The sequence below is a fragment of the Aythya ferina genome (assembly GCF_964211825.1).
Source record: "Aythya ferina genome assembly, chromosome: 7".
Classification (NCBI taxonomy): Eukaryota; Metazoa; Chordata; class Aves; order Anseriformes; family Anatidae; genus Aythya; species Aythya ferina.
The window spans coordinates 27,036,129-27,062,784 of NC_140302.1; the positions used below are offsets into that span (position 1 = coordinate 27,036,129).

General features: G+C 49.4%; 1 protein-coding gene across 2 annotated transcripts in view; it reads left to right on the top strand.

The window, feature by feature from the left end:
• Positions 1 to 16,759: 16,759 nt before the first annotated feature.
• Positions 16,760 to 26,656, top strand: part of ADD3 (adducin 3) — a 95,726-nt gene continuing 85,829 nt past the window's right edge. Inside the window, exon 1 of one of the 2 annotated variants that reach the window (XM_084525708.1) lies at positions 16,760 to 16,864. The gene's annotated coding sequence lies outside the window, so the exon portion shown is untranslated. The remainder of the gene's footprint in view (positions 16,865 to 26,656) is intronic. The other variant, XM_084525705.1, reaches the window with a different exon arrangement.

Sequence of the window (26,656 nt, forward strand, 5' to 3'; positions counted from 1 at the left end):
TCTTGTTCTTCCCAGCTGAGGGCTCGGCTGCATGAGTTGCCCCCGGTGCCACAGGGCCGTGTGGTGGTAGCTTCAGCTCCCAACCATGGCTACTTCTGGCAGTATTGGGCTGGCTGAATGTTAACGCTCACTGATTTCCTTCCCTGAGCAGAGCAGGCTGAGGGGAGGCCTCATGGCGGCCTGCAGCTCCCTCACAGGGAGCGGAGGGCCAGGCACTGAGCTCTGCTCTCTGGGGACAGCGACAGGACCTGAGGGAACCGCATGGAGCTGGGACAGGGGAGGGTTCTGCACCCAGAGGGTGGTCGGGCACTGGGACAGGCTCCCCAGAGCAGTAGGCATGGCCCTGAGCCCGTCAGAGGTCAAGAAGCATTTGGACAACGCTCTCAGACACAGGGGCTGATTTTGGTGTGGTTCTGTGTGAAGCCAGGGGTTGGACTTGGTGACCCTTGTGGGTCCCTCCCAACTCAGATACTCCGTGATTCTGTGATGGGTATTCTCGTAGGACCCTCATTCCAGGAAATGACCATCTTGTAAGAACAGACGTGTAGGGGCCCAGAAGTATTTCACAGACATCTCGTTACACTGCAGCAGGCAGCACCAAGGCTGTTCGACAGGTGGAGAACCAAAAAAAAAAAAAAAAAAAAAAAAAAAAAAAAAAAAATCTGAAAAAAAAAAAAAAACACCCACAAGGCAGAAATGAGACCTAAACCCTTGAGTTCCCAGTGCTGCCAGGGCCTCTACTTCTCCCAGCAGACCTGTAGGGCCTCCAGGCTCCATGGTTCGTGCCCCTGCTTTCCCCATCCTGGAGAAAAGGTCCAGAGATCTCCTCTTCGCCCGTGCAAGCAGGGAAGAACCCTGGACATTCATCATCCCAGTGCCACCAGTGGCCTGACCCCACAGCACCAGTGTCCAGCCTGTGAATGAGCACTGGGGGGCTCCAGGGTGCGCTGGGGACTGGTGCTGAGGAGCAGCCCTGAGGGAGGTGGGTGGATCCCAGGCTGAAGGAGCCAACAGAGGACTGTGGCTAAAGGCTTTGCCCAGGTGTGCACGGGAGGCAGCACTATTTATTTCGTTTGAATAATACATGTCCTGTAAGTTAAATAAGAGAAAGTGGAATGAGCTTTCCAGTTAAGCCCAAGTGTTTGATGCTTATTTCCTGGGCATTTGGGGTCTCTGGGAAGCTTCTAATGAACATGCCAATGTAGATAATGTAAAATACTTTAATAATTCATTTATCAGGCAGTGCCGTGTATGATATGAAATCTGAAATGATTAAAGGAATGAAACTGTCCTTTCTAAGCAGCTGTTTGATCTCAGCTAAAATGGTGCAAGTTCTGTCGCAAAGGTGTTTTATCAAAGTGGTTCAAAATACCTTGCTTTTTATTAAATTGTCCTAAATGGGCTATTTTTTATGTTCTTACAATGCTATGTTCCATCAGATTACAAAAGAGAGGGGAGAGGGAGGACGGCCTAGCAAGTAGCAACCAAAATTGCCTGAGACCAACCTCGCCATATGACAGAGCCATTAACTCTGTTGTAATCTTGATCCATATCAAGAGATCAAGGCTGGGAAATAAGCCATAAAAGAACTCCCATTACCTTATCAGCCCTCCCATACTCATGATACCTTTATTATAGCTGCAGCTTTCATTTCTTTCACCTTCTTCTGTTGGGCACAGCTGAAACTGTGACTCCTGATTTGCAATCTAATCTTTTGAGATGACCCTTGGCCCTGAGGGAGCCCCGAGCTTTTTAACAGCACCGTTGGCTGTTGGTGCACCTTGGTGGGACCAGGGAGGTGGAGGTGGCCCCAGGTAGCTCTCTGCAGACCTCTGGTCCCATGCAGGGTGCTGTGGAGAGGCAGCAATAGGAAGGGGGGATTTGTTGCATGAGGCTGAACACCTGCAGTGGGGGAACAGTTCAGTTCACACCACGAGCTGGCTTTCAGAGAGCTGCATCCCACTGGTGGCCTGGGACATCTCCTGTGCTGAAACATGAGGGTGCACGTGTGGGAAACACCACGACTGTCTAGCAGCCCCTTTTCTCTTGACAGTGCTGCAGCATCCCGTCCTGGGCAATAACCAAGCCTCCCGGACTCATGCTGCTGCCCTGTGCCTGCCATGCACACTGTCCTGCTCACAGCGCCACAGCAGCTTCATTGTCCAGCCTCTGCCTGGCTCGGCGAGGACACGTCCTCTCAGCCTGCAGGCATGCCTGGGAGAGAGCACATATTTTGAGAAGGGTTTTCTTCCTATTTCCACCCTATAAAATTACCTAGCATTTAGCACCTGCATCTTGGTATTGTATAACAGCAGCACGTAGCGTGCCGAGGCACGGTGAGTCCTGAGAATGGTTCAGCACAAAAGGGATGGTATTTTAAGCTCTCAGCTCTGAGTTAAACAGAGACTCCAAACACGTGTAATGAGTCTCTTCTGGATCACATTTAAAATAATTTTGGTATGTTTGGAAACAGTGAAACTAGAGACTGCAACAACAAATGGTGCGTTAGTTGGTTAATGTCAAGATAGCAGAGAGAGATTGAACAAACCTATCTAGAGATCCTGTCTCAGCTTTCCTTAGGAGGATGCCTCATCCAGCCAGCACTGGAAGTTCATCGGGTTTGGCTGGTTCCAGTGGCTGCCTTTGTGCATTTAGGGAGGAAAGGGAGGCAGCAGCAGGCCAGGTAGATGTCCCAGGGCTCTTTTCAGTTGAGTACCAGGTGGTAGGACTTCACTCATAAACCTTTAATGCCAAGGATGGAAATAAAATCACAGAATCACAGAATTTTAGGGGTTCAAAGGGAGCTCCAGAGATCATCAGGTCCAATCCCCCTGCCAAATCAGGTTCCCTAGAGAAGGTTGGCAAAGTAGGCATCCAGACAGGCCTTGAATGTCTCCAGAAAATATTCCAGAAAAATGTTTGCTGAGCTCTCCCCCCAAATCTGTTTTCACATGGAGCAGCACACATCCCTGCTCATCTGCACTCAGCTGTTTGCAAGGGAAGTGTGAGCCTCGTAGCGACTTCCAAGACTTCTTCATTTCCCCTTGTCTGCTATAGCAGGAAAAAGAAAAAAAAAATGGAAAAAGCTAGATCTAATGCCTGCAAAGAGAGCATGGAGACACTGCTGCCCTGTCAAGTACTTTAGGAGATGATTTGTTCCGCTTGCATAAAACAGTGCTGCTAAGGAGATGTATCCTGATGGACTGGACATACTGTCTGTATTTAAATTAAAAAAAAAAAAAATCTTATTGCTTATTGTGCAACAGAGGCTTTTCCTCAGCTAACACGATGCCACTCTTCCCTGATGTCTTCATCAGCACAGGCATTACTGGGGCTCAGTACCTGGCATGCCCACGTTTTGGCCTGACACCTGGGAGCACTGCTATCACGCAAGCTTCCTGCATCTTGCCAGGGAATGATACCAGTGATGCCTTGTGCCTGCAACCCACAGCCTGGCTCCACTGGCTCTGCCCTGAAGTGGCCAGGGCCGGGGACAGCACCCATCTCCATCAGCAGCACTGGCCTGGGGCTCTCCCCACTCCCTGTCCTGCCGTCAGGCTTGCTGGGAGCTGCACGAGGGGCCCCAAACCTCTGTGAGGTGGTGATGGACGGGCGGATGGACAGAGCACACAGCCTGTGCAGCCTCATTTCCTTAGGAAACTGGTTACCCACCAGGCACGCATTGAATTCAGCATTGTCAGGACTCCACGATGCATCTGGCATTGACAGAGAAGGACCAGATGTGGATTTTGTTTGCAATTAGCATTCACCACAGAGCAGAGATTCATTCATAAATATACATAAGGACCCCACTTTACAAGCCCCAGCTCCCACCCGAAGTCACAACCTCTGCGAGCGAGACCTGCTCACCTGTGGAAAAATCCCTGGGGCCTGAGCACATGGGAAATAATTTGGCATACCAAGCTGTGCAATATATTAAATGGATCGCAGCACAAGAAACAGATGTTTATTCCAGTGGGTGCAGGAGTCCAGACACAAAGTATTGGGTTACCGTCTGTCTCAGATAACAGGACAAAGTGGAAAAGCTGGGATTAAAAGTGCTACCTGTGCCCCATGTAGGGGCTGCGATCCCCAACCACATAGCCTGGGTCCTGTGGCGGGTATTTCACACCCGGACCTGCCCACTGCACCGAGCACACGGGCTGTTTGTGGTTTAGTTTGGTTCCTGGCCACTTGGTTTAACTCCTGTGCCCAAGGCAGGATGATTCGTAGCCCACATCCATGGGCGGTTTGGGATCATGGGCCCGCAGCCATGATCCTTCAGGTCCTTGGGGGCTGCGATAGCAGGGGCAGACCTCAAACCCACAAGAGCCAGGGCAGGGCTTGAGCAGACATCCCATCTGCCCCCCAAAAAGCCTGTGAGGAGCACACGGTGACAGCAGGTCAGGAGGACAGGCAAAAACTTGTCTGAAAACAACAGGGAGGTTTTAACTCCACGTGTAACGCTGGTTGGGACAGTCTGTCAGGTCTGTGTGCCTCTTCTGTCCTACACAGGGTACTTCTCGTTCTGCCTGGGTCTCCTTCACACCATGGCACCTTCAAACGATGGGCACAGAGCAGAGCAGCAGGGGCTGGGGAACAGATTGGGCCGTATCTACCAGTGGTTACCCTTTAATGAGCCTTCCCATTGTTTGGGTCACAGCTTATGAATCCTACCCCTTTGAAAAAATACAGCCTGTGTTATGGAAAAGCACAGATGACATTCAGCCTTCATGAAGTGCTCCTTGCTATGATGGATGGGAAGAGGCTGAGTGCTTCACGCCGTCCTTGGGAGTGGAGGCAAAGGAAGGAGGTGGGACAGGGCAGGGGGAAACTTCCACGCTGCCGCCTCGACTACATCCCTGCTGTGTCTTCCATGGGCTAAAAACACTCCTCATTCATTCAAGGCTCATCTGGTTCTGAAAGCCTGGTCTCCACCACGGTGTGTTTTTTTTTAAAACCTCACACCAGTGACTCAGGCCGAACTCGTGACACTGGGGTCGTGACAACCCATGGATGACATGGGGACGACCAGTCCCCTGCATGCCTGCTCCCACATCACCCGGCCAGGATTCCCATAATATCGCCGCAGCTCTGCCAGGAAACAGACTGTAAAAGTTCCTGTTTTAAGCCGGGAGATGAGTTTTATTGTCGGCAGTCGTTATAGCAACGCGAGGTGCCGGCGAGCAGCACGGCGGCGCGTTGCAGCAGCCCCTGACAAGTTCAAGGCTGCTGCCTTGCTGCTGAAGCTTGTTGCCAAGGCAATGCAACAGAAGGCGAGAGCTGGAGAAGTGACTGCTGCCGGCAGCTCGTGCCAAAAGGCTCCGTCTGCTGCAAGGCGAATTTGGGGAAGTCGTGGTAGTGTCACAGCGCAGCCCCACAGCAGAGGAAGGGGCATGGGGACGGAGGGAAGGAGCCTGGGGAGAAGCAGCTTCAAGCACCGGGTATCGCGGAAAAGCAGCGCCAGGATGACCAGGGTGTCCTAACCTGCAGTGCAAAAAAATGCACCAAGTGTTTGGAGGAAGTAAAGATAATCACAACACCCTAATTTTTTTACATTTCTTTAACTCAGGCAACACCACTCGAAAGGGGAATTGGGCTTTTTCCCAATGGCACCAACAGCAACAATTGTTTTCTCGATGCATTTGTTCTGTGATGTGGCTATTGCTGCTGCTGTGGTAAAAGGCATGAAGTAGCTCGGTTATCTCTCAATGTTATGCTCTTTTCCAGCCTTTTTAAACATGCTTCATGACAAAACATTAGCAAGAAAAGAGATGGGGCTACATGCTGATTGTTCTCTCCTGGCTATGCTTGTATGCTAATGTTAATGTTAATGTTAGCATTGACAGCATCCTCTGAGTTGAAGGAGGACTACTTCTATTTGACCCCAGAGTCAAATAGATGATCAATGCAGAAGAAATCAGGTACCTGAGATTAATTTAATTTCAGCTACCAATACAATATTTTGATGTGTGCTGCGTGGTACTGGAGTAGTAAAACACAGGTACTGCTAGAGTGCCTCAGATAGTCACACAGTGACCTCACATGAATTGTTGACTTGCCTATTGATCAATAAAAGCTTAATATTTCCTAAACAATTACCATAGCAGTATTCTGATCCAATCCTACTTACATCCCATGCATTTCACATTTGCGTGGTCTGTCAATAGCTAAAAACAACCTCATCTTTTGCTACTGAAGGACTACTTCAGCAAGTGCAACTTGCAGTACAGCAGCAATGTGACCGTAGTATACCCAAAACCTCCAAATGTCCCACAGTGGAGTTTGTCCTCCTGGATCCTGCTATGGGCCATGGAAAACTTGTCAGGTCTGCGAGCATTTTGTGCCATCTAGAAACGGGAAACTAAGACGTGGGAAGTGATTTGTCAAGTGTGCTAAAAGTTTTTGTGTGAGATCACAGGCTGAGCCGTCTCTACTGACCTTCACAAAAGTAAGGCTTTTAATTAACTGTGAAGTATTTTTGTACTAATTTGCACTTTTGAAGCTATGGGCCAAGAAGCAGAGAGTGGCTGGTCATATGCTTGTAGCCATCACTCATTTTTCAGCAGCTAAATTATATTCAAAGGACTGACGATGTTTTACTTGCAACCTTACTGCTGCTACTGGTATTTTTCCACATTCACTAGAGCTAGCTGTGAGATACTCTGTGATCAGAAAGGAGAGAAAACCTGGTTCAGGCAATTGTGAAGGGAATAAAACATTGCCCAAGAGGATGGTTTTGTTGTTCATTATTACGATTATTATTTTAAGACTGACTGTTGTATGAAGGAACACAAGAATCCTAAAACCAGGCATTAGCATTTTTTTTTTTGAATAAGAAAGCAAAAGGAAACTATTTTTAGTCCCAGTCTAATTTCTCTGCTGGTGATTCTGCACATGATGTTTACTTCTTAGCATATCCAGGAGATGGTTTCACAGCCCCCTGGAATAACCTTCCTTCTTTCTGAAGAGATGCACAAACAGAAGCCTGGCTCGCAAAAAGGCAAAACCATATGGGCAGGACACTGAACTCGATCTGCAGGATCCCAGCCCGTTTCCAGGACCTGGCTCTCCTGACCACAGGTCCCATCTGCCCTTGATGCCTGTGACAGTAGGACCCTCCCGGAAGGTTTCTGGACCTGCTTCACCACCCTGAGTGTGCTGTGTGATGTCTCCTCCAGGACAGATGGGATGCATGGGGGAAATTCAGCCCCCCTTGAAGAAACCAGAGCTGAATCATGCTGCAGCTAAGTGCACCTCAGCAGATGCTCCACGCCATGGGGCACAGCCAAAGGGCATCCCCTCGGTTTGCTTCTGCCCACTGCCCTGGCCCTGGCTGTGCCTCTATTTCATCGCTCGGGAGCCAGCCCCAGGAAGCAGGGACGCAGTGGGGAGCCAAAGCAGCGCCATCAAGATAGCTACTGGTAACAGAAGAGACGGAGCTATTTCCAGAATGATTAATACTATTAGCACATGCTGAAGCTTAAGGCTTAACATAAGCTTTAAAGGAATGGATTTTGATGTAAAAAGTGAATAAATGAGACAACTGTCAGAACAATGAGTGGCGAACCAAATAAAGATCCTTAGCGTAGGAGATAAAAATCCCTCCCTGCTGCCTTCTTTTCTCTGCAGCTGCTGGTAAAAGTCTCACTGTTCTTCAGGCTGGAGAAGGAGCCTGGCAATGGTGCGTGGCACTGAGACACCCAGACTAGCATGCAGCAAGGCAGTTCCCACGACTAAGAAGCCACATGGCATTTTAGCATGGGAACAGCCATGGCAAGGCACCGGGAGCCAAGGGCTGCTCACTCCAGCCCCAGCCACGCTGCTGGAGCCTGCTGGGGGCATCTCTGGGCTGCCCTTCCCTGGGCACACCTTGGATGCTTGTGAGAGTACCAGTCGGAGGGCTGGCTCATCCTCTGGCTGAATAAAAAGCATGTCTCCGAGGGCCATCTTGACTGGATCATCTTCTCCTAATCCCCACCGTGGTATTCTCAATGACATAATTGAAAACCTGCGGCTCGTCTTTTGAGAGCCAGGTTTAACCTCCCATAGGCAACTCCCAGGAGGACAGAGGTTTGCATAATCTGCCACATAGCAGGGATCAGGTTTAGCATTATTCTGTTTTGCTTCTCTTGACACTCTCGTCTCACTGTAGAGCAGGCAAACAAAATCTAGTAATAGTTGTACAACATCCTCTTCCCTGATTCCTTTTTTATTTTAACTCCAGTCATGCAGGCTGTTTGTTTTGCTAAGAATATCGTGTTGCATGGGCGGCTTTTATTTCCCTTTCAAAAATATGTTCCTCTCCTCTTACATGAGACATTTGGAAAATAGCCGCCTCTAATGGATCCTCCAAAACCTGGTGGGTTTTGTTCCATTGGATGTGTCCGAGAGGAGGTCACACACTCAGTGTTTCTGTGGAGAAGCTCATTCAGCCTTGACCAAGCCCCGTGATCCTCCTTCCCGTCTCGCCTTATGGCCTCTGAGGAATGCTGCATTGGCTGCGAGGGAATTACGAGGTCTTGGCAAGACATGCTAATATCCTCGCAAAGACTTGTCGGGGACCAAGACTTCAGCCTCCAACTATTTCCTCTGATAAAGCAGAGCATTCACAGTAGTTCATCAGGCTTGATTCAACAGTTTGACTTTGTTTGAGAGAAATGCAAGGTCCGCACGGAGCAGAGAGGCTCTGTGAGCACAGCTGGCTGGTGCTGCCGGCCTGGCAGCAGGCTCTGCGACAGAAATCCAGCATCGGGTCCTACTGGAGGCATCGGTAGCTCAGGACACTTCAGTCTGGGCTTGGGAAAATGAGGACCCAGGTGGAAGGCAGGCTGCGAGTTATGAAAACACCTGCTGCATTAGGATTCAAAAGACAAATGAAGTCTTTCGGTACATCTGAAAGCTTGGATCCTCACATGTGGGGATGCAAATTTGATGGAAATGTTTCATCCTGAAGACCTGCCTGTGTTTGTACACAAAGTTTGTAGCAGAGACAGAAATGCAATCCAACTTTGCATCTGTCCTTTGCTTGCCACACTCGGTGTTATCTTTCCACTAGCATTAGGAATTACACTGATAATCCTTGGGAGTACGAGAGCGAGCATTGTAATGCAGCTAGATCTAGAAGGCCAGTTGCACAGCATGGAAAGTATTTTTGCTATCTTGTTTTGAACCACAGATAACAGCATCACCAGTGAAGGGACCGCATTGTTTGCTCGTGGGACGGGGATGGATGTCCCCAGCCCGTGGCTGTCCCAGCGCTGCTCCCGCGGCACGGAGGCAAGGTTTGAGCAGCACGTTGCATGGAGAGGAACAGCTTTCCGATGGCGTCAGAGCTCTGGTGTCAGGGACAGAAGGTGGATCACGAAACAGATCCAGCGTGTGAGAGGAAACGGCATTTGAACAAGCAGTTTCTAAGACCAGCAGAGCAGCTGAAGCTGCCGGGAGCTCCCCTTGAAGTGACCCTATGGGACATAGCAGGGGTATCAGACTGCTGAAGGACAGGGCACCTGCAGCAGAGCCTTGTCTCTCCTCTCCACTTCAGCCTCCTGGTCCTCCCCTCTCCGTACAGACCCCGTGCAAAGCTGGAGTTGTCCCCTCCAACCTGCCAATGCCACCGAGCTGGGCTCCAGTGTGGCACAGAGCAGCGGCTGCCAGCCCTGGCCCTAGCTGCCGGAGGGCTCCAGGCGGGTGAGGGCATCATCAGATGCTCAGAAACTCTCAGCTGACTCACGGCTCCTTCTCCTGGTGCCGTACCAGCCTCTGAACACCTCTATGGTGTAAAATGAGGTGAAACAGATGGTTTCTTGTGTGCACCCTCAAGAGCTTTGGAAAGTCCCCAGCTTGTAGAAAATGGAGCAGAGCTGCCAGCTCTGGAGCTGGTTTCCCACCCAAACATCAGGCAGGATGCTGGATCTGTAGCTGCAGATAGTTTGACAGAGTGCCAGCTCCTGCACAGCCATCCTCATCTGCTTTAATGTCAGCTGAATATTTATGTACCATTTTCCCGTCCGGCACATCCAAGCCTATCCTGCAGGCTAAAGTCCCCCCAGCCTCCCGAGGAGCAGTAGCACAAATTGCAGTCTTGTACGGTGCCATTTGGTGTCACCCAATTCATCTCTTTTACACGGGGACTCAAACCAAGATGCCAGGTCAGCAGGTACACGAGGACCTGCCCTGTGCCAGCGCAGCACCTCTTGGGCTGTGCACATCCTTAGTGAGGCACGTGTTTGAGTAACTTGTTACAGCCACGCTGAAAGCAGAGGAAAAGAGTGATAGCAGAAAGACAGGGAGCCAGCTCCATCAGTCAGGCACAAGTGGATGTGTTTGAACCAGCTGATGGCTGATCCTGCGTGTACACACCACAAAGCCACAGCACAGCTCGCTGCCCTGCTTGGCAAAAGGCTGCTATCGCCTCCTGGGAAACAAGCAGTCCTGATCAAACCCTCATGCAGAAAATAATCAAACAAAACTAATGCATGCGTGTGTGTGTATATATCCAGCTCACAGGGATTTAAGAGATGTGTTGCGTATGTGATGTGGGTCCTGCTGAGGGTGTAGGGGCTGCTGGGGAAGCCACAGCTCCAGCGCAAGGATGAGAATTTTCTGGTGAACCTCAGCGTGGCAGGCAGAGTAATCTCAGAGGTCGTTAAAGACTTCTGAAGCCTGCTAATTATACATTAGCCAAATCTTATTACAAATAAGTAATAAGTATAGGCACGTTTGTTGTTTTTACTAATGACATTAATGTCTTTTCTGATGATTTGCAGAACTCCAGGGGACCAGATACTCAATTTGCACTGATGTATCTCCCACTCTGGGGAACTCTGTTGATGTTTGCTGTCTTTTTACCATCGATCTTGAGACAATCCGAGGTCTGTTTTCTGCACAGTGGGTCGAGCTTCCTCTTCTGCCGTACAACAGTTACACAGATTTAGTGCTTTTCCTATATAATGGATCTGGGCGCAATTTTCCAGTCTGAAAGTCACCGTACGCAGTCTCACATATTACTATTGTTAGAGATTTGTGCTTTTCCTCCCCCGCAGCTTCCTTATCTCCCGTAGGGAAATGGCTGTGACCATTTATCTTTCCCGTGCAGAATCCCAGAGAGTTCAGGCTCCCCGGTCAAAGCCCTGACGTTGCACTTCACGCTGCGCCAGCAGCAGGGAAAGAGCCAGGCGTGGAGCTGGTTAAAACACGTTCTGCAGATTGATCCGGCTTTGCCGGGCACAGACAAGCACGGGTTTTTCCCTCGCATCCATCCACGTCTCTCAGGGAATGATGTGCTGTGAGTTTCCACCGGCTGTTTGCACAGACCCAACCGTGGGTCCACGCCGCCCCGCTCTGCTTCCTGTCTGGGAACAAACCGGGACAGTCAGCAGAAACAGCCTCACGTCCTCGCGGACGAAACCACGGAACACAGTTTGTCCCGCCAGGGAAATCAGTGCTCTAAGTGCATGAGTAATCCACTGACTTCATAGGAATATCTCCGGGTGGGTTTTTTAAGCGTGCTCTCGGCGGTGCCAGGATGCTTGGGGTGCGTGCCGCTGACCCGTGCTGCCCTTTGGGGTTTGGGGCATCCCGGTGGCACATCCCACGAGCACATCTGGCCCCTGCTGTGCTGGGGGGTGAGCTCCTGCACCCTGGCTTTCCATCACTGACAGGCAGCCGTTCCTAGCGTTAGCATCCCTGGGAACACGCTCAGAAAGTACAGATGAGGTCATTCCCCAGAGTCTGCTTAGGTATTTGGGGCCCTTGACATAGAGAGGAGCTAGAATCTTACTCTCGCTGAATGGTTTTTAAAGGGAAACTGGAGCTCTTTTTATAGTGCACTCGGAGTTTGGTAATCTTGCAGTGGTAAATGATTAACAATTTGTTTATCCTAATCACTAGATGTTGTACTAGGATATTTTCTTCGCTCTTATTTGCTTCAAAAGGGGCATTGGGAGTAACAGTTGCCCATGCAGAATCAGAATCAAACATTATTCATGAATTAATGTTGTTTATGCACATTAACAAATCTGAGGCTGATTTCATCTCCGTCCTTTCAAGTGGTCCCTCAGGCACGCTAAGCAGCGGCTTGCCCCAAAGGCCCTGAGTTTGACTTTATGCTCTAAACTCCCAAAACTTCAGCCCAGGAGATGACAGCACTCTCTTCCCTGTGGGTCCATGGTGAGAACAAGAAGCACGGTGCCAAAAGAGCCATCACCGCTGAGGGCAGGGAGGGCTCCAGCCTTGTCCTGCACCTGGAGGTAACAAAGAAGTAGGAGCTTGGCCCGGAGTCCAGCACAGGTCCAAAAATCTCCTGAAACTCACCCCCCAGCCCATCACCTTGTGCCCTGACACGTCCCCATGCTTCCCCCCAGCAGCCAGGCTGCAGCTCTGCCCCCAGCACACCCCCTGGGAGGGGGCGGCTGGCTTGGGGACACAGCCGATGTGCCGGCAAGGAGCTGCTGGCTCCTCACGCAACCAGCAGAAGCCTTCTGCCCAAGTGTGAGCAGTGCCAAGGCGACAAACCTGGCTTTCTTGCTGCAGAAGGATGTGCTGTGCTCCACAGGCATCATCAGAATCACAGATTAGAGAAAGTCTTTTGAAAACCGTGCTCTGAGCGTGATTTTTTTTTTTCTTCCAAAAATAACTCGTATTTTGCTCATATTAAAAGAGCAGGATGTTCTTTCCTGTCCTGCAGGGATAAGGAGGAAATGAGAACTATGTTTTTTTTTTTTAATATGATATGAGCTACCATTCTTCTGGACTAGTGCTGTGAATCTTGATTTTTTTCCCCAGACATTAGCATTTTATTCCCCACGGACCTCATTTTGCTTCCATTCATGCTGATTATCCCCCAGCGAAGCTCTCTTTGATTTCAAAGGGATCCTTCCATATTTAGACCTCTCGCAACCCAAGGTGGTGTGGACTGAAGGGAGACAACCCACTGAACGCAGCGACTGCCGAAAGCCTCCGATCCCTTCTCACACGACACAAAGTCGGTCGAGAAACACGAGTGGGGGCAGAGAGCATCCTTTCCTGTCCTCTGTGTTTGAAGGAAAGAGACTGTGGTTTGGAGGAAATGTGAACGTAATGAACTGGACATTTGTGTCCCATTGTGCTGAGGTTTGACAGGAAACACTTGGGGCTCGATTCAGGAAAAAGTACATAGTATTCCTTTATTATACTCTCATAACCCCAGCTATCCTGCAGCACTGGCCTGCCTGCCTGCCTTTAATGCATATATTCTCACAGCTCTCTCCAGAAGACCAGAAGGAAATCTGGCCGCTGGGGAGCGGGGGAGGCATGGGAAGAAGCTGCAGGGCCATTTCCAGCGAGCAGCTCTCCTCAATGACAGCGCAAGGCCGGCAGCTCTCTCCCTTTCCAACCAAAGAGAGCCCAGAGCAGCCGCCCCTGCTGCCTTGGAGGTCTGCTGCGGGATGAGGGATGCTTCTGCGGGCAGGGGGGCTTCAAAATGCCCCAAGTTTCATAAAAGCAAAATCAAAGCCCTGAATTACGCCATGGGAAGCAGGAGGGTGAGATGGCGATGCTCTTGCTGTGAAAGCATCCTCGAGAAAGCAGCTGCGAATGCCAAACTTTGTGTAATTTCTGAGCAGCCTCCCCCAGGGCCGTGAGAATGCTCCCCACCCATCAGCTCTCGCCATAACCTATGGATAGGTGGCTGAGGCAGGTCTCCTGGGCACCTTGGCTTGGGGCTTACCCCGCAGCAATGGGTAGAAGGCTCCAGCTCTCAGAATTCAGCAACTTTGAATCTCATTTTGGCCGACTGAAGGTGTGGTGGTCCCTGGAGCAAGGAGTGACAGTCCCTTGTCCATGGCGAACGTGCAGTGCCATCAGGGGCTGGCGCTTCACCGCATGGCTCTCCAGGCTGCAAAGAGTGCAAGAGAAACCTCAAAACCCCACATAACCCAGGAGTGAGAGATTGAGGACATAGCGCCCTTGATTGGAAAAGGAGGCACCCAGGAAACCTTGTGGTGTATATATATATATATTAATTTTTTTTAACTAGAGCTCAAGTAATTTGACTTGCATGTCCCCTGAGCTGCTTCCTAAACCACAGCTGCACAAGGAATTATCTAGCTCTTAGCTGAAGTAACTCCCTAAAAAAATAAAAATAAAAAAAATGTAGGCCATTAAAGTGCTAATAAAAAATGTTGATGAATCTCTGAGCAGTGCTCTGATTACCTCTCTGTGGGGAACGAAGAACTCATTAACATGAGCTTCGTGCCACTCCCTCCTCCTTTCTCGGAGTTTGGCATAAAGCAAGGAAACAAATGTTTGTGGTTTGGCCAAGATTCTAACGAGTAGCTCAGCTCGGTCCCCTGATTAGACACATGGCTTTATGGAGGGTGAAAAGGCTGCAGGACCGTGTAAGTGGCAAAGTGCGTCTGCCGGATCGGGCCCCCAGAAAGGAGATACGTTATCTGTTGTATGTAGTTCTGTGGTGTTTTTTTGTTTGTTTGTCTGTTTGTTTTGGAAAGTATTTAGCTGGATGCAGGAAATGTGCAGAGAGAGGGCTTCATTGGCACTGCAAACAGGGACAAGGGCACGAAGCCCAGAGAGAGGAGCACAGCCCTAATTCCTTCTGAGGACCCACTCTCCAAAAACACGTCACAGTAGCTTTCTGTGGGCTTGGGCTCACTCGTTGAGGTGCATTTTTTAACCTAGAGCTCCAGTATGACCAGAGTGGATCTGTCCTGGCTGCTATCTGCCCTCTCTGCACTACCTGTTGCCTATCTGCAGACTGATGGGCAACTTGGCAGCCGCACCCAGGCACCCCAGGAGTCTTGGCATCGAGACCTGTCCAACGGGACCGGGCCGAGCTCAGCAGCACCCAGCAGCCACTCCGAAGGAACAAAACCTCCAGAACTGATGGGAAAAGTCTCTCCTGTACAGGAATGTTTCTCCTTGGTCCTGCTTGTAATCCATCCATGGTCTGAATTGTGAGAATTTGTCATCTCCGTCAGCTTTTCAGGACTAGAGTAATGGGAAAACTTAGCCACATGCCCAGGAGAAGAGAACTTGCCCTGCAATAAACACATGAGGCATCTTTACATGTCTGAAAGCAATCTGCTGGGGCAAGCGGTGCCTCTGAAATTCAGATTTCCAGGTGTGTGATCAATGTCACGCAGCGCCTCAGCACTCAAATCAGCCTCCCCAGACATCAAGCGTGCTGCACAGACAGCACTTCTTGTCATGGCTTTAATAAACTTTATCTCCAAAGCAGCGAGGTTTTTCCATTCCCGATACCCTCCTGGGGAAGGTTGAGCCTGATCGCTCTGAGGGTTGACAACTCCCCTCTGATTTCCAGCCGAAATTGGTCAGTGGCTGGAGGGAGTTCCCGATCCTCACCGCGGCACCACCCTCACTTCCAAAACCACAACTGCATCGTGGCATTCCTTGGATTTTCAGATTGAAAGCTTACCAAAACATGATACAGCTGTATTATTATTTTTCTTCCTGCAAGGCAAACGAGCATTGCAGCGAATAACCACGCACGAGGAAGCCGATTGCCTCAGCACACTCCACATGCAGGTAGGGGTGTGTGTGTGTGAACGCACCCGCTCCTCCCGTGCCCAAGGTAAGCTTTAATTCCCCACGGCCGCCAGATGGTTAGAGGTCCTGCACTAAATAACAGGTGCTGCTCCACCTCATCCCATTATTACTGGCCGGCACCTACGGGTTCCCAGAGCATTGGTCCCGCCAGCTGGGGCCATCTCAGCTCTAAGTAGAAATTTGCAAAGCTAAAACACATCCTCCTTGCACACCCCAGGGCTGGGCAGCTCAGAGCCTCGAGCAGTTGTGTCTTTGAGGCCCTCTGTAGCTCCCGAGGGAGCTGGGGCTCACGGTGACGTGGTGGCACAGCCAGCAGGGCTGGTGCCTCCCTGCTGGCTCCCACCAAAGGCCCTGGGCGCACGCAGCCCTCGCCCTGCCCTTGCTGCATCCCAATCATGTCCCTGCCATCACAGTCCCCAAGGAGCCCTTCCAAAGCCAGCAGGTTGCCAAATTACAAGGTTCTGTCCCCGAAACCACACAAAGCCTGTTGTGTGAGCGGCTTTACACCTGTAAGCACTGCTGTCGGGTCTCAAAGGGAACTTTTAAGCCCTCCAAGCGCATTTTGCACAACTTTTGAATCTTAAAAACGATTCCAAATATAATTACAGGCTCTTAACATTATTATTATTATGGCATGGGATTTATTTTTTGCCGCATGCATGCATATCACCCAGGGCTTTATGCATGCACTGAGACGTGCTTCTATGAATTCAAAGGGCTGGTCAGGGGTGGGCCAGCCGACCCCAAACCCCAAACCCCAAACCCCTGTAACGCTGCGCAGGGAGCAGCACAGGGGCGACTGCAGCCGCAGAGCCCAGCCGCGGGGCCGGCTATTGCAAAAAAAAAAAAAAAAAAAAGAAAAGAAAAAAAAAAGCGATTTGCATGTTGCGCACACACTGCAGCACAGCGGGGGGGGGGCCAGGTCCCTCCCCTCCTCTCCGGGCGGGAACAACAATGGAGGGAGGCGGGCGGGGCCTCCTCTTCCTCCTCCTCTCCTTCCTCCTCCTCCTCCTCTTCATCCTCCTCCTCCTCCTCCTCGCAGCCCCAGCCCCTCGCAGCCCCCCCCAGACTCAGCCTGGAGGCGGCCGCTGCCAGATAGTGCTCCACCGGGGGAAGGAGGAGGAGCCCAGGTGTCCCTTCCTGCCACATCGTGCGCCGCCCCCCCCCCCCCCGTCTCCGGCCCTCCCCCATCCCGTCCCCTCCCCGGCCCTGCCCCCTGCCCCTCCCCGGCCGTGCCCGCGGCGGGGCGGAGAGGCGAGGAGGGAAGGGAAGGGATGGAGTGAGCAGCGGGGCCGCCGAGGTAACGCTGCCGTGCCCGTGATGGGAGTCGGGGAGGGGATTTGAGGGGAGGGGGGGGGCCCAAAATGTCGCCTCCCGGCCCCGCCGAGGGCGCAGTGGGGCGGGCGGGATGCGCTGGGGATGCGCTGTGGGGCCGGGCTTGGGGTTGCGATTGGGGTTGGGGTTGGGGTTGGGGGGGGGCAGGACCCAAACGGGGGGGCTCCCGGGTGTGTGTGTAAGGTATGTGTGTGTGTATGGGGTATGGGTGTGTGTGTAGGGTGGGTGTGTGTGTGTGGGGGGGGGTGCAGTTGGCGCCGTGCGCGTGCAAGCGCGCGTGCAAGCAGCGCGTGCAGCCCGGCGGGGCCGCGCGGCGGCGCACAAAGGCTGCGGGGCGGCTGCTGCTGCGCGCCCGGGGGCACGGCGAGGACCCCCCCCCTTGCACCCCTTCTTCACCCCCTTTACACCCCTTTTTTGCACCCCCGCACCCTGGTGCCGGACCCACCGCACCCCTACCCGCCTGGCCGGAGCGCAGCGGTGAGTGCGCGGCGTTTCGCTGCCTCGCTTACCCCCAAATCCCCTCGACGGGTGGCCGCCCCCATCCCTTTTTCCCCTTTATTTTCCCTCTCTTGTGGGGTCTCTGCACGCCTGGGAGCCCCCGGGGGTGCTGCGGTGCTGCCTCCTGGGCTGCAGGCTCCGGTGCGGCTGTGGAAAGGACGGGGCGCGGAGCAGCGCGCCTGGGTTTGGAGACGCTGACCCCAAAAAGCCGGGGGGCTGATTGCAATTAGGGCCGGCCGTAAGCACGGGGCCCGGCCGCATGGGGCTGAGAAAACCGCTGAGAATCTGCGTGCTCCGTGAGAGCCAGGCTTTGGAAACGCTCACACACGTCCAGCTCCACCTTTGCCGCTTGTAGTGGTGCGGGCAGCCCGGGAGCTCAATTTCAATGCGTTCCCATCGTGGATTTGCTGGGCTGCCAGTGGCACACCCCACAGTGCCACCAGTACCTGCCCCAACACCACCAGTAACTGTCCCCCTTCTCCCCTGCTGTCTCCCCAGGGAGCAACCTCGGCCACGCAGCCCCTTTTGGGAAGAGTTTGGTGTTTTGGCTCCGTCGCGTGTTGCTCTGTGTGTGTGTGGTGGTCACGACAAATTTCAAGGTTTGTGTCTTGAACTTCGCTAACAAGGTCCCAGTGGGAACTCCTTTGGGGAGTTTGGTCTCAGCCCCAAGACAATTTTCTTCTCGCATTAAATCCACCTTGAATTTTTAAATGAGTTTTTATTATATAAACCAACATTTATCCCGGACTTGAGGGTGGTCTGGCAGCTAGGCAGTGTCTGCATTACCAAAGGACACAGTTTCAGTGGGGAAGCCTTGCAGTGGTGTGGGGAAATGAGCGAGGAACTGACTTGAAAAACAGCCAGCACCACCGCTGCTAGTGGAGGTAGTGGCTTGTGGTTTGGTCTTCTGAGCATCCTTATCTTGCAGTTGAGCCCGCATCAGCGGCTTGCCCTTCGTCCAGGGGTACGGGGCTATCTTGAGGGTGGTGATGTGATTGTGAGCAGAGGGAAAAAGGAGCAGGATTGAGCCTCATCTGGGCAGCACTCCTAGAAAGAGCTAAGTTTTCAAACAGAATCAGTGGCAATGAATGAGCAAAAAAAAATAATCGGCCAAGGGTTCTAAAAGAATCAAGGTATGAAATTGCCAAATTACTTATTGTGCTGGATAAGCTGTTGCTTAAATCGGCTTTGGGACCAGAGGAGTGAAGCTGCTAAATGTGACCTCAGCCGCTGGGCTTCGGTGTGACCGGGGGGACTTCAGGTTTCCTCCTGCTCCAGGCACAGGTGGCTGGTGCCGCGCTGCCACCAGCGGTGGTGGCTTTGGAGGGACAAGGCTTACTTTGTGCCTGGGGTTGCCGGGACATTTTGCACCAGCGAGCTCTCGGTGGAGGTGTTCTGCACACCCAGGCATTGTGGCGGCGTGGCCAAAAACCCCAGGTGAGTCCTTGCAGCCTGCTGCGGCGCTGCCCAGGGCTTGGCAAGGAGAGCAGGTGTGGGTCTGGGAATGCGGCCGGCTCCTGGGCTGGTGCCAAAAGGGCTGGCAGGTGCTGCTTTGAGAAAGGAGAGCACGAGCTCCTTAATTTGTTTGCCCACTCGTTAATAGCGGATACTGGTTTTAGCTTTACGAGTCTTCACGTCCTCAGCTTTAGAACATTTCTTGTTTTTTTTCAGGACAAATTATAACTTGTGCTTAGTTTTCAGTGGGAGAACACGAAGCCCAAAGCAGGGGCTCTTGAGGGACCGAGTGCTCAGTGGTTGGAGTTAGCGCACGGCGGTGATGACCGAGCACGTCTTTACTCCTTGGCCATTAGATGGAGTCTTGGTTAAATCGCTCATTATCCTTGACTCTTACCTGAGGATCAGCACAGCTGGTGTTTTTATTTAAGGAAACAAAGATTTGGGGGTGATGCCGTGGTGCATCCTGCAGGGCAGGGTGCAGGCGGCGCGTTGCCCACCCGCTGCAGTGCTCCTGGAGCAGGGCTGCATGCTGCAGTGCCTCTGCCTGCCCCGTGCAGCTGGGAAGGGCTGGGGTGCCAACTGGAATGGGTCCCCTGGCCCTGCTGGGCTTGTCCCTGCCCGGTCTGGTGCTGGAGATGTTGGTGATCACCGGGGTGCATCGTGAAAATTCCTGCTGCTGGTTAAACCTGCAGTAAACGTCCCTAACAGCCTGCTCTGCGGCTGGCGGCACTGCAATTACAGCTCTTAAAAGAAATAATGATTTAGGAAAAGAACCTGAGTGTGACCTTGAGCTGGTGCATAAAGTTGGCCTAGCTAGCTTTCTTAAACAGGAGGGAAATAAAATTATTTTAAAAACGTCCTGTAACTGTAGTGGCCATAGCAACCTCTGGCTGTTAGTTCTCTCCTAGATCAATTCTGCAATTTCTCCATGCTGGTGTTTCAGAAACCGAGTAGGTCATTGTTTTGGTATCGACCCAGAAGAATGCAATCTATAGGATTTAACAGCATTGCTTCCTGTTACATCACAGGCTTTTCCTCAAGCTATGTTTTGAAATGCTGGTGGCTGCGTTAGAAGAAGAGGTGGTGGTGTGGCATCTTATGGTTCCTGGGGGGCAGTGTCTTTTATGTAGCATTTTTTGGTGCAAGAAGATGAATAAAAGCTACTTGACCCTTAGGGAGCAAGCCATAACTTACTCGTTGTGTTAGTGCTAAATTATGTGGTAAACAGGGTTAGTTCCTACATTAACTTTGAGACAACTGGCACATGGGGAAGCACTTCTCTTTCTTTTCCCTGTGCGAGGTAACACAAGTCATTGTACATCGCAAGTGAGAATTTGAGGTGCTCCTTTTAAAGATGTCCTGGCAAGTACATGGTGGTTTTGTGGATAGCTCTTGATCTGGATTGTTAGTTAAGACAAAACAATTTTTAATTGCATTAATAAATTTGGTCAGATATGGAAGTGTCTTCAATTATAGCTTGCTTTCAGTCCAGGCTACAGTGGAGGTTTTTTTTTCCTTCCATCATCGGTAAAATGGAAAATATTTTCTACTAAAAAGTTGAGGTTTTCTTAGGATTCCTTGAAAAGTTTCTGAAAGAAGGCTCCTTCTGATGATTCTTGTTTTTCTTATAGCTTCACGGTTTAGCTGATGTGACGTAGGCAATTATTTAGCCAGGACTCTGGGAGCATATAAGATTCATTATTATATTTAAAGTCATTCAAAGGGTAATAATGTAAACTCTTCTTAACAAGGATACAATCAGCTGGTACAAAGTGCTAATTAAGGAAATAGTATAATAGCCCCATTCACTGTTCCAGTCTCTTAAACTGCTCTGGTCTTGGCTGGGAAGAAACTCTTTCCTTGCCTTGTGTTGTTTAATGTGTTAAAATCCTGGTGACTTCAAAGCGGCAGGGAGCTGTGGGGTGAGCTGGCAGCTTGGGATGGGGTTCAGTGAATGTGCTAACTGCTTGGTCTGTTTGGCATTTGCTTGACCCGATGGCTAACAGCTGGGAAAATCCCTGTGCCCCCACACAGCCAGCACCTCCTGAGTTACTTCTCCAGCTGAAGGATGTGGTGATCTTGAGTACCATGGAGTTAAATTGCTGTCCCATTGCAGCTTTTATTGCTTCTCTTACTGTCGCTGTGCTGCCTTGAATGAGTCTTCAGCGTGGTGCTGGCACTGCAGCCAGGAGCTGGACTCTGTTGGACCAAGTGAGAAGCTTTTGTTAAATCACTGTGAGAACTTGTGCTTGCTATCTTCACGTATACCCACAATAATTTGTCTTAAGATTTTTGTTGTTGCATATATTTAACTGTATTATCACCGAATCATGGAGTGGTTTAGGTTGCGAGGGACCTCGGGAGGTCATCTGCTCAAGCAAGGCTACCCAGGTTGCCCAGGAAGATGTTACGTTTCTTATTCTTGCAGAAAATAAGCATTGCTATGCACATCATCTGTACCTGTTGCACTACATGTGATGTTCTTCAGAGGCCAGTTGGATCTGCATCTTCTTGTGTTTGCAGATGCACAGCCGATGTCAGATCTAGCAGCAAGGTGTGTGCCACCCAGCAAAGCCCTCCTGTGCATGTCCTGCTGGGTGCAAAATAGAAAGCCTTCCTTATTGCCTAGTTTGCTTTATTGTGCTAATGTAGAAAAAACAAGAAAGGTGAAATGTATCTTAAACATTTTGTTTCTGTCCCTCCAAGCATAGGCTGGCTTTGGGTGAAGAAAGGCTTTCGTAACAGTTCTGGAGCTCTTGTCCAAAGCCTGTGGCATCTGTTTGGTACTGACCTTGTCTGTGTGACTCAAATCATTTTAGATCAGTGGAAATTTTAAGTTGCTGTGTTCAGAGATTGCAGGTATGAAAGCACATTGTTTCATATAACCCAGCATTCCCAGCACTTCCTCAGCAACCAACGTGAAGGTGTGTGTGCTGGGGGGCTTTTGTCCATTCCAGGTCTCCCTCACCAACACACCCTGAGCAAAGGATGACCTCAGGAGGCAGAGTTCAGGTCTTTTGGGCGAAGTTTGTTGGCCAGTCTGGTCTTTTCCAAAACACAGGTTGGGTGAAGACATCGCAGGCTGCTTTGCAGAGCACACAGTGACGTATCATCCCTTCCAACTGTGCCCAGCTCAAGAATCAGCAGCGATGTCTCACCCCCATTTCAGTCTTTATAGATATATGTACAAAAAGCTCTGTACTTAGAAAGAACATCAGTAAGGCCACAGAGTCAAGTATTTGAAAGCGAAGTAGTGCTTTCCAAAGAAAATATCCTGGATTTAAACGTGAAAATTAAACTATAGCATTGGAAAGCATACTTATGAGCCCTTGTGTCAGGAAGAGTTGAAGTGTTTTGGCTCAGATGCTTCAGATCTAGCAGACACTTAGCAGAGGCAACCTTAAGCCTAAAATATGAAAAAATAGACAAAACTGAAAACAAGCTTTGGAGGTGGAGAGAGTGAATGATACCAGACAGCATGTCTAGCTCTGTTGAGAGCCAAGCATGGTGACACACAGGTGGTGGCATGGCAAAATACCTGTGTATTTTCCTGACACAAATACACAGCTGTTTGCAGGAGTGCTTATGGATTGCACAGTCATTTTTCCAGGCTCCTGGATGATGCTAAAACAGGAGTAAAACGTGATCTAAACCATTCTGGCATGCCTTTAATACAACAATCTTTGCTACATACCAGACAGCCTACTGTATTTGCTGTGCATCCTGAAACCCCAAAACCAGACTAAAAAAGTTAATTGTTAGAACATTCAAACTTTGAGATTTCGTGATGTGTAGTACTCTGTGGAGGGAAAGATCATGTATCCTCTTATGGTTGTTTTCAGTTGTATTATCTGCAGTTTTTATGGTGGTTGTGAAACTTAGGGTGCAAGAAGCTGGTTTCTATATCAAATTAACAGCTGGCACTCCCATGTTAACTGAATTCAACATTAGCCCCTGTGATATAATATAACTGCCATAATAAATGAATACCTAGTGAAATATTTCTGTTATCGTGATTAAAATGTGGCAGTGCCCGCAAGCCTATCATCGTGTTTCAGATCTTGATTGCATATAAAGTATTGTACTAAATGCCAAGTTGAGGAGTCTTAAGTCTTTGTAATGTTCACAGTTAATCTGTGGAATTTTTGGCTTCGAATGGCAGCTTGCTTTAAATGCATGCTTGTCTAAAAGTATATGCAAAGGCAAGACTCTTCTAGAGATTCAAAACAATTAAGTTTTTTTTTCTGGCCCAGCTGTCAGGCTAGAAGGCAGAAAGCAGAGATGTTCATGATCTTCAACTCATTTAGTAAATGGGAGCTGTTGTCTCCTAGGGCAAACTGTATATTTTCATGCTAAAGGCTGTGTATTTTACTTATTCCTTAAATTCTCAATGTTATGAAAGAATATATATACATGCATTGTTTTTTTTTCCCCCCATTCCCTTCAATGTACATACTACCAAATACAAATTAGGTTTCTTGTTGGCGTGCCGATTGTTATAAGTTGAGTATTCAGAGCTATTTGTCTTTGACGCATAGCTGACTTGGCATGCAAAGGACACGTGCGTGTTCTGTGTTAAATGGCTTAAGGACTGGAGGGACACAGCTGGAGCGCTTGGCAGACACCTCTCGTGTGCATGATTTGGAACAGAGTGCTCCGTCTCCTAAGACGAAGTGTCCAAAGTAGATCTTTCAGTAAAATTTTCATAAATATTTTCATTGCAAAGACTTAATCCTGAGCAGCTGAGGGAGAAAAAGGAAGTTGTGAGACGTGCCTTAATAATGGGCAGTGCAATGATTTCTAAAGCAAAATAAGCCTGTAACCAGCAAAGCCCGTTTTATAGAGTTGGCTTGTTCGTTATCAAGCTAATCAAAATCATGGGTCTTGTACCAGTATTGAGAAAAGAAAAAAAAAGAAAAATAGAAGAAACATGCAGAGGATTTTGCAAATACTTTGAAACTTGTGGGATTTAAAAATCCATAATTAAAGAAAACACACGCACAAAAAACAGTCCTAGTGGTCTGGCAGTCAGGTTCTCCCCCTCCTTTTCTTCTCTATTTCAAACGTTGTTTAAATAATTTTGCAGTGTGCTAAGAGATTGAATACATCTGTAAAGCACTAACGTGAGTGAGTCTGTGCTCAAAACCAGGTTAGTTTATAAAGAAAAAGAAAAGTTTGTGCCTTGAAATGGGTCCAGGGAGCTTCCTGATTAAAACATGTGAACTCAAGACAATTCTGTTTAACTACATAAAACGTTTAGGCTGTAAAACACCAGGAGGTGGTACTTAGAGGTACCTGGATAATTCGCCCCGAGGCGGCAGAGGGCCAGCGTGGGTTCCCTCTTTGCATCAGATGCTTTCCTGTGAGCCAGGCTCTGGGAGGGAAACTGAAACACTGCTTCCTCTTCAGATGCGGGTTTGGATGTATGTTGTGCTTCCAGTGTGTTTGTTTGCTCAAGCTTAGATGTTTTTAAACAGCAGTGCCTGTGATTTTACATGCCCTGAGATGACAGCTCAATAAGGGCTAGACCAGAAGGACTGCTTGATTCTACTCAACCACTGCCTCTTTCCAAATGACAGTTTTTGCTGTCAGATCAGCAGAAAATGTTCGTTCTTGTTGTTCCTAACGTGAGGCTGTCACTGTGTGTCAGTGCTTCTAATCAAATGTAATGACTTCATTTACTGCCAGGTGGAACATTTTTCCTTCAAAGTATCTTAAGCCTGAAGGTTTTCGACTGCCTGGGTCAAGGCGCTGTCCCCTGTGATGGACCCGGCATGGCCACCGGCGGGCGTGAAGTGCTGCCAGAGAAGTGTCCTCCAGCAAGGGCAGTTAGCCTTCCAGTCGTACCCTTTGTGAAATCCTTGCTGAGCTGCAAAGATTGCCAAATCTTCCCTCAGTTGGCAAGCACCTAGGATGCAACTTGAGCCAAGGGAAGGGAGAGCTCAGTGCTTGGAGGTGCGAGTGCCTGGTCAGGGCTGCTCCGGCTCCATAGGCGAAGCCAGCAGCAGCCCGAAATCACCCGGCCATCCCAGGGCCAGCTCAACAAGGCAGACCACAGCACAGTGGTGTGATTGTCCCCATACTTGGGTTTGATACTATCTCTGATGGAAAAATTCACCATGTTTCCTTGCTGAAAAGGGTTCTAATAGTCTCCTTTGGGTTAAAAAAAAAAATAAATGAAATGCATCGCCTCCTTTCCTCTTAATGTTCGCTAATACTTTGCATAAGACTCTCTACTGTCTGCGAAACGTTGACTAAAATGAATTAGCTAAAGGTGGGAGTTGGAGTCACGGAGTCATATTTATAACCTGGGCTAGCCTTTAACAAGAAAAAAATAGCTTGAGGTATGCCATGTAACAGGAGAGTCTGGCTGCTATCAAACATGCTGCAAATGTATAGTAACGGGTATTGTGTGTAGGAAATTTATCTTTGTAGTAGAAACCCGATGTTGCTGCTGTTCCCAGGGGGCGAGTTGAGTGAGGTTATTACCGCGGCGGAGCTAACAGAGCTCTGCTTATAGCATGCATGCAGACCAGACGGTTCTTCGCAGAAGGGTGACCTTTGCTGTATTTTGGTTTCAGGTTTCACAGGGACCTATTTCAAAGTTTTTAGCTTCAGTCCACACCCTGCTGGTGGTTAGCTATAAAACTCTCTTTGAAGAAAGTTTAAAAAAAAAAAAAATCTGCCTTTTATTACCTTAATAAAGTTAGATAGAGGTCATTTGTTTACTCCTTTTTGTAATAATGCACTGCTGCCGCTGTTATTTGTCAATATAACTGATAGTTCAAAGATGGAATTAAAGCTGCAGAATTACCAGCTATAGTGTGTAAAAGTGTAGCGCAAGTAATTCTATTTTATGGCTCTTCAGTTTATTAGTTAACTTGAAGAATGTGTGCTGGCATATATTTGTGCTGGGGAAACCATTCTGTTCACATGGCATAATGTAATGTCCTCCCTCCAAGGTTATTTCACCTTCTTTCTAAACTTTTTTTTTGGTTATTCTCTCTTGCTTTCCAAAACCAATTTAAAGAAATACAAGAAAGCCACATATAGTTGGATCCTGTCCCAAATGCTTTTGTTACAAGTGCTGGTGCTCACTAAACTTAAGTAGCCCAATGTGAAAACGCAGCAGAACACCTCCTCTCCTTTCACTTTCTGCATTAATTCTTTTTAATAAGTTGAATTGGCTCCAGGAGGAGCCGCACGAGCACTGGAGCAGGTGCAAGGTCTCAATGGTGGGAACGTGCCAAGGACAGGGGAACCTGTCTGTACTGAGCTTGGGGCTCCGGTCCTAAAATCCTACAAAGGGGGCAATGCTGGCTTGTTGAGTCCATTCAAATACATTTGTGGATGTTGTCTGCAAGCTAAGCCTTTTGCAAGGAGGCTTGTTTTAAGGCAAGTCAGAATGAAGAGGCAGTTTCTCTCAGCTTTGAGATACGAGCTGGCAGCTCCAGGTCATTAGGTTTCCCCTGCTCTGCCAATACTCCCAAAATCTGTGGGGAAAAGGTCTTGTTTGAGGGGAGGATCTTTGGGGTGAAGGCAATGTTTTGGAGAAACTACATAGACTTCAGAATTATTTTAATTAAAACCTCCTTGTCCATTGTTTATTTTGGCAATTCTTAAGAGGCTCAGAAATGTGTCAAACCTTCCAAGTTTTGAAAAGCCACTCCTGTTATCTGATAGTTTGGAGAGTTTCCTGTCCTAGATGCTGGATTTGAAGAATGAAAGTGTCATGTAGGGAGGGGGAGGAAAAAAAAAATGGGGATAACCAGGCTGAAAGTGGGACTTGCTGATGTAACTG